The sequence below is a fragment of the Capsicum annuum genome, chromosome 9 (assembly GCF_002878395.1).
Source record: "Capsicum annuum cultivar UCD-10X-F1 chromosome 9, UCD10Xv1.1, whole genome shotgun sequence".
In the NCBI taxonomy this organism is placed as follows: domain Eukaryota; kingdom Viridiplantae; phylum Streptophyta; class Magnoliopsida; order Solanales; family Solanaceae; genus Capsicum; species Capsicum annuum.
The window spans coordinates 80204741-80213521 of NC_061119.1; positions in this window are offsets into that span (position 1 = coordinate 80204741).

An 8781-nucleotide genomic window follows, 5' to 3' on the forward strand; every position below is an offset into this window, starting at 1 on the left:
ATTGTAGGAGTCTTTGCAAGCTGAATATGGTGATATATTGATAATTTAAAGGGCAAAATTTCATTGAAAATATATTATAAAAGGCAAGGGATCAAAGAATAGAACGATAAAGACTTAATCAAAATTTTTGATACAATTTCCAATGTGTTCATACGATTTACGCGCGTCGCATATTGCATTTCAAAGCTCGTGTACCTTAGAAAATATTGAGATGATGAATTCCAGTGTGTGCATATAATTTGCATGCAGCGCACGCTTCATTTCGGAGTAACCATGCATGCGTCGCTCGAGTTATTCCACCGATCCAGTGCATGCGACGCATGTTGCATCTCACAGCTCCAATTATTGTCAATCGAAACATATACAGAGATTTCTTAAATATATTTTCCAATTGAGGGGTTCTTTGTCAAAGAGGGGGAATATATTGGATTTTGTGCCCACTTCTTTTAAGAAGTTGTATTATATTATAAATTGGACTAGTTTGGATAGTTGTGTACACGTAGGCAACTTGGACAATTACATATATATTCGGTGGTGGACACGAATTGAAGATAGTTTTGGGGGGAAACTGCTGCTACACGTTCTTCTTAATTAGGTTTAATATTTTTTATTTTAGCTTTTATTTTTTTCTTATCATTGTATTCTATTAATTGAATCATGATTATGAAATTATCGGTTAAAAATCTCCTTTCTGGGGTTAAAGTCAAGGACATGAATACTATTATTTTGAATTAAATTCGATTAATTTTGCTTATCATATTTGATTATTTTTTTATTCTTGTTTTAATTATTTTACGGATTGCTCACCTGTAAAATACATATATTGTCTACCTTTTGATCTCGGAAGAGGGAATAGAGAGATAGAACATGGGAATAAACAACGTTTGGATTTTATTTCTGTTATAAAATAAAGAATTATACTTAGCGTCTCGGACAAGGATGTACTTAGATACCTTACTTGATTCATATGTAGAATGATAACTTTAATTCACTTTATTGGATTAGTACATCCCCGCTCAAAGATGTAGTTGTAATATCAATATTAGGTAAAAGATTAAAAGATTAGAGATTGCGAAACCTTGATCATACAATTAGCCCTACGAATCAACAACCAAGATAAGCAAGTTAATGAATGAAATTCAATAACATAGTATGATTGTTCGGAGTGTTTTAACCCTGGGCTTATCTCCATTGATTGTGCCAAGTACTTTTATTTACACATTATTTCTTTAGTTTTAATTACCAATTTTCGAACTTTCTTTTTGTTACTTTTGTAATAAATTAATCTAAATAGTGAACTGAAATTGAATCATTGTTAAATCAAGTCTCTGTGTGATCGATAAATCAACTTTCTTGAAGGTGCTATATTACTTGGTAGACCACGTACCCTTGTGTGTGCGCTTAGGTGTTGTCACACATCACAATCTAAATACTTCACTTCCTCATCTACATCAGACTCATACGTTCTATGAGTAGACCCTTGTGCCCCTACGATGTTCACTTTTTGAGCTGTCATTACTACAAATTATTTTGAAAACAACCCAATATCAATTCAGAGTTGTGCAACTTCTTCTGCTACCATATCTTCATAAGCTCTGTAGTCACTTACAGCCGTCAAATCATATGTACAAGCTCCACTATCAGCGTCCCATGTATGCCATCCTCGATTAGTGAAAGAAATCTAATCTAATATTTCTTTGGCTATCTCCTAATGTAGATGCATAAGTGCACCACTAGATATCACGTCGAACATTTCCCTAGATTTGACATTAAAAGATCAATAGAATATCTCAAACTGGTTGGACCCTGGAATCTTGTGATGGGGTACCATGCTCAACTTCTTTTTGAATCGGAACCACGCTTCAAATATAGAATCTACAGGGAACTACTAGAAATTAAAAATATCTTCTTTTAACTATAGAATCCTAGAAGTACGGAAAAATAGATTCAAAAAGTATCTATGCAACTTATGCCAAGTCGTGATGGAGCCTTTTGGGAGTTCTCCTAACCACAAAGATGCTTCATCGGTCAGTGAAAAATGAAACATAGCGATACTATATAAAGAACATGTCCTAGTAAAATTTGCTAAGTGCTTGCTTGTATCATCTTTGGCTGCCCTGAGAATACACCCTTAAGATTCAACAGCTGAATCATTACACCAGTAATTTATAACTTCATATTTGGTGGTAACACAAGTGAAACAATTGCTTCAGTCTTAGTAGTCTCTATATACCACATTTCTTCATTATCATCATATGATTGTAGAAACTGATATGCAAGTATAACTCGAGCTCTACCACCCCTAGATCTCTCCTTGTTGCTATCGATAGCTACATGTTGATCAATTATTAGTCTTGGCTTGGCTAACTGTGCTTGTTTAGCTAACCTGGCTTCCTAACCATTCTTCTCTCTTCAACATCCTCTGTTAAAAATTGCACTATCTTTGTATTTGTAACATTCTATGGATCGGAGAAGAAGGTGAATTTTGAGGATCTTGAACCCCAGCAGTAACACCATCATGAACTTGCATTGACATACTTCATGGTATTTGTAAAATTCTCTCTGGTTTAGGATCAATAGGGAGTATGGGATTGTGTTAAGTCCTAGTTCTAGGCATACACGGACGTATACCTAACTATAAGTAGAAAATAAAGACTCACAAACATTACCAACTTGAATAAGAATTCACACAATCTACCTCGACAATGGCACCAAAATCTTATATCGCCCAAAATGAACCTCCGAAGAAGTATGTTGTGGTCGATTCCAAATATAGTAACTCAACTGAGGTTGGGGTTGATCCCATAGGAAAAATATTAAACATTATCTTAAATTTTCCGATATCCACGAGTAGTGCGAAAAAGTAAATAGGGGGAATTTAAAGTCAACAGTAAGTAACAAAACTTGAATGCTTTTGTTTGTAAATAATAGATGATGAACACTGGGACTGTGTCCCCTTAGATTCACAACTAGAAAAGATTCTCATGTTTGACGCACTTATCCTACTACTATAAATACAAATTCAATAAATCTATAATATCAGCCATCTTGTGAATGCATAAATAGATTTCACCCTTTACCTTGTGTGTATTAAGTTTTATCCTTGAAGTCCCTTGTCTAAAACCTCAGTACAAGTCTCACCTTTTGAGTTCCAAGTTCATTAGATGAGGGTTGATAGCCTCGAATCATTATTATAATCTCCTTTTTCCAATCTTAAACTTCCTTGTGAGGATGTTCTCGAATACAGGTAATTCCCAAGATTCTATAGTAGCTTGGGTCCAATTAGTATGAAAAAGATTGCAATACATACAATTGTAGTAGAGTAAATGACTCTCCCACTTCCCTTTTATAGCTAATCTTCCAAGTTTCCCACTACACTAGTTAAGGAAATTAGCAGCTTATGCTTATGTAATTACCCATAATAACTACTGAAGAAGACATGTAATTAATTGCACAGTGATGAAAGAATAAAATCCAAAATATCCAATTGAATACTACCTAAAAATCCTAGACAATTGTCTCAAAGAGTATATAAAAGTATGTTTAAAGTGCGTAACCTGATAAATGAATAACCCTAAGGTATTTATAGTATCCAACAATAATAAAGAAATCCTAATATAAATGGAATAGGTAAATTAAGTCAGCAATCATTATGACTCCTTACGAGTCGTGTCTTGTTAGTCATAGGTTTTTTGGTGAATTCTAATCTAAAAAGGCCCCAAGCTTCTGTTATCTTATGATTCATCACCACGATTCGTAGTAAGTCCTTATGACTAGTGGACTTCACTCATTATCACTTGTTCCTTAAACATCTGAACTTTGAACACTGGATTCTTTATGATTGCCCACTATGAGTCGTAATCAAACTTCACGACTTGTAGTCTTCTACGAATTCACCTTTGGACTTTATTTTTGCGTATTCTTACTTTATAATTGTTCTGGATCACTGGTATCCACTACTTTCAAGTTGAAGTCACTAGTCGTTGTTACTCTGTACTTGGCTTCTCAACTCCACTCTTGCATCTTGTATCATAACGAGTATGACTGCCAGTCATATATGTCTTTATGACTTATAGCCTCACCAGTTCATTAACTTTTTTAGGCTCTTATTACATTTTTCCAGGCAACCACCAATGTTAACTTGTTTCACCTGCAACAACACCAAAAACCACATCATATCAAATAAGATAACATAAGTCCAAGAATAAATTCCTTGTTTTAAACATTAAATGTTCCATGTTTCCATGGCACATAAACTTACTAAACTCAGATTTTTTAGATATTAACTTAGTAAATTGTTCCTCAGTTTAAGATATTAAGAGAGTTAAAGAAGTTAATTCAAGCTCCTAATTCTCTACCATTTCTTCTAGAGTATTTTCATAATAGACAGTTCACATATAGAATCAATGAACACATTAGCAAGATTTTTTTTCTTTCTAGCAGAATCATTTTCCAAGTTTTCTTTAATGTAAAAAAGAGTTACTTTATTTTATTCTTCATATTCAGTGTTTGCCATGAGAGCAACAAATAAATCAAAAGTCCCTTTCTCATCCTCCACTGCCCGCATGGAAACATCTTTATGCTTTCTATCTTGCTCAGATTAACCAACAGAATCCCTCCAGACAACTAAAGTCTGCTTAACTGCAAAATTAGTTTCACCCTTTCTTCTTAATTTTATATGGACCTAGTCCCTATTCTTTCTTTTGTCACCTCCAGTCTTTAGATTTTCTTGATAGTTAATTTTGTACATTAGACAGTCCTTAATCAAATTCTCAGTACTTCCACATTTGTGACAGACCTCCACTGTGCCTCCCTTTTTGTGGCTAATTCCTCTTCTTTGAAACTACCACTTTTCTTAATTACTCTTAACATCTTTTTTTTCCAAATATGATATATCAGTATCTTCTTTAATTGAATAAGATTCTGTATCCTTTAGAGCCAAAGGTTATTCTATTTTTAGTTTTATCTTCTCTTAGCCTTGCTGCTCCTTGAGTTCATATGTCTTGTTTTAACAACAGAATGACTTGTCCTAAGTAGTGCAACTCATTGTGATTGAAGTGGATCTTTTGTGCATCTCTTGGATAGATTCTCCTTCTTTCATGGTTAAGGGTTCATTCTGAGTAGTCAACATATCAACTTTTGAATCCTTTACATCATTGGTTTCTTCATAGGTAGTATTCAAGAAATCCAAAATTTCTTTTGCATTTTTACATGCAAAAATCCTGTTGCATTCATCAGGCCTTATGCCATAAACTAGCAGTTTCTTGGCCGTATAATTTTTCTCAACTTTCCTTCTATCTTTATCATCATACTCTCTCCTAAGTTTAACAATCATTCTAGTTATGTCTCTTTACTTGACCTCTCTAACTGACATATGAGGACCATCACGAATTAGATCCATCAACTCACTGTGCTAAGCCATAATGAAGTCATACATCCTTGTTTTCTACTACCTATAGAATTGCCCATTACATCTAGGTGGTCTAGTGGTAGATTTCCTTTTTCCGAATTTGGTAGAGGAGCCATGATAACCAAATCACTCTAGAAGTTAAAATTTTAGAATGTTCCCGCTCTAATACCAATTGTTGGCACAACACTATAAGGGACCATGTCCTTTAGAATCAGCCACTGACAATCAACCAGTAAATAAGTAGGAAACTAAGACTTCTTTAAAAACTAAAGAACATAAAATATTTAATATGGAAATCTCCTTCCTCAATAGAGGAAAACCTACGACTTTCCCTCACAAGTACTGAACAATCAACTATAATCAAACTTTTTAACACAGAATCCAACGAACCTAACTCTAGGCTCCACCAATTTGTAATAGCTCTATTACAAACCTACCTTGACAACTCTACAAATAAGAAACCTCAATACTGATTAACTCTAACAAATATTGAACTAGGGTTACTCTACCTAAGAACTCTCAATACAACAAAGAAAAGCATTACTCTTATAACATGAGTAATTTGATTAAATACTCAACAATCAACTCAAGAACAATGAATCTTTCCGTACATACATAAATCAAGAACTTGAGCAATACTGCAAATTTGAGTTTTTGCCTCTCTCTCGCCTCTATATTCTGATATTGTAAAAACTCACCAATAGAGAAGTATTCTTTTCCTTTTATAGTGGAATAATGATTAGGGTAGAAATTTTGTTCGGCCAGGTGTACTAAAAGCTAAATGCTAACCTACATAGTTTGTTACACTTGAGGACAAAACTGCACAAAATTGTGACAGCTATACTAAAAACAAGAAGACCTATGGAGCTGGTCCTTTATTGTCAGTTGATCATCATCAAAACCTAATTTGCCAATTAGAATGTGTGTAACAAGTTACTAAGGGTATAATTTTTTTAATTATGTATGGAATAACTTATTTATAGTGTTTAAGGTTAAATTGAAACAATCCAAGAGTCAAAACTAAGTTAAAGATCCAAAGGACAAAACTAGTATTCTTAACTTTAGATTCTAGTTCATCGTCTTAAATTGTATGTTGTTTTGAGCTCTAATTTATGGTGTTTGATGCTACAGTATGCTTGATGAGTTGATATTGATGATATATAGATGATACAAAAGCTGTAAATCAATTGGAAACAACATCATAAGGCTTGTAATGGATGGACAAACACTTGGGACAAAACTTAAAAAAATGGACGTTTTGAAATCATTGGCGTGCCATGGACCATAGCCAACACATTAGGTTCTTTGTCACACCCTTAGGGTCATACTAAATGACCAATTACAATGAATAATAGTTATTTGAACATGCCAAAGACCCTAGGCACTAGATTAGGTCCATGGAATGTTGGGGTGTCAAAATCGCCAGATTTGGTCATACTATAAATAGGACAATTAAACATTATGTTACACACCTTGGACGACCTTGAAACTTTGAGGGAGGATGAAGAATACTTCTATAAGGATTTTTATTCCATTAAATTTTTCTAGGGATTTTAATATGTATTCAACCATTGCAATTACTGTTATGTCCATGAGCGGCTAAAAACCCTTTTTTGGGGTTAAGTCCAAGAACATGATTACTCTTGCTATGAATTGATTTGGTTTTTATTATTTATCATATTTGGTTATTTATTTATTTATCATATTTGGTTTTTATTATTTATCATATTTGTAAGACCGGAAGGAGGAAGAAGAAGATAGTACGTGGGGATAAATAGAATAGGATTGTAATCTTCTATAGAATAAAGATATAATTTGCATTTAGTATAGGAATATAACTAGGTTCTCTATTTGGTTCACTTAAGGGATGAAATTTAAATGAATTTAACTTAGTTTCCATATCCCTGATCAATGATATAGTTGTGGGCCTAAGCTATATAGGTGATTAGAGGCTCAGAAGACCAGTCATAATATCAACCTCGTAAATCAACCACCAAGATAAGTAACATAATCAATGAATTTAAATAGCATAGTATGATTGTTCGCAGAGCCTTAACCCGAGTTTTACCCTATTGATTGTCCAAGACCTTTACTTTACCTCATGATTAAGTTACTTTAGTTTTAAACTTACGAATTTTTTGATTCCGTTTGCAATAATTTAATCACAATAATAAAACTTGGATTAGATAGTTGTTAACACAAGTCCCTGAGGGATCGATACTTGGATTGAAAAAGGCCACTTTACTACTTGAAGGAACCATGTACACTTGTGTGTGCATTAGGCGCAACAGCAAGAAAGAAAATTCTAACTTGATACTAATAGTCTATCCATGTAGCAAGCAAGGATCAAACAACATTAGATAACTACAATAATAAAAAAGTTATATAATTATAAATATAAGGAATAGGTGGTAAAAAAATGAAAATCAATAGCAAGTACCACTCCTTGCTCGCAAAAGCTCAATCTATAAAGGAAAATGGGACTTAAACCCAATTTCTACACCCATAAGGGAAAAATATCAATACTAATCCACTCAATTCACTTCTCAAAGAAATAACCTATGGGGTAATCATTTAATCATGAACCCTATATCAAGATACACAACAATTAATATAAATTTACAAAGGCATGCAATCATCAATGAGTATGAGAACCCCAATACACATAAATTAAAAGGTAAAGGCAAGAAATAAAATCACACCTATTACGGTGAAATTCAAAGTAACATGCATGATAGGTATGAGGGAGAACAAATTTGAATAGGTCTAAATTTGTACTGACCTACTGAATCATCAAATCAGGCACTAAGAGCACTGTCTCCAACTTTCAAGGCCATGATACTATGAGACTAGTCTGAATGAGTTAAATTACTATGGATCCCACATCGAGAACACTCTCTGGACTAGTGACAAATATTTCTAAAGTCATAGCAAACCCATAAAGCCCTAAAATGGCGAGAGATAGGAGCTGAACCCAACTAGCTGGCCAACTAACACCTAAGGAACTCCTCACTAAAATGATCATCCTCCCCATAGTCATAACATACCCTAAGAACTCTAGGTTGGTGAGAACATATGCTAACTTTATATAAATAACCAACTCATTTATAAGGCGCTCTCTAGACTGATGTCCCATCTTACCATAACTAAAACAAGCTCTCAAAATACTCTGAGTAACTGCCCTCCTAATCAATATTAGCTGCCATATCCTGTAGACCTATATTATTAACTCTAAAAGGTCCAACTAGAACTGTTCCCACTGTGATCACCATGAATAATCTGAGAGCCACCCATAGTCTAAAACATTACTTACATAAATCTAATAGAGTACAAGTAAAGTTGACCTCCAACGGGAGGATCCTCACTCCTTG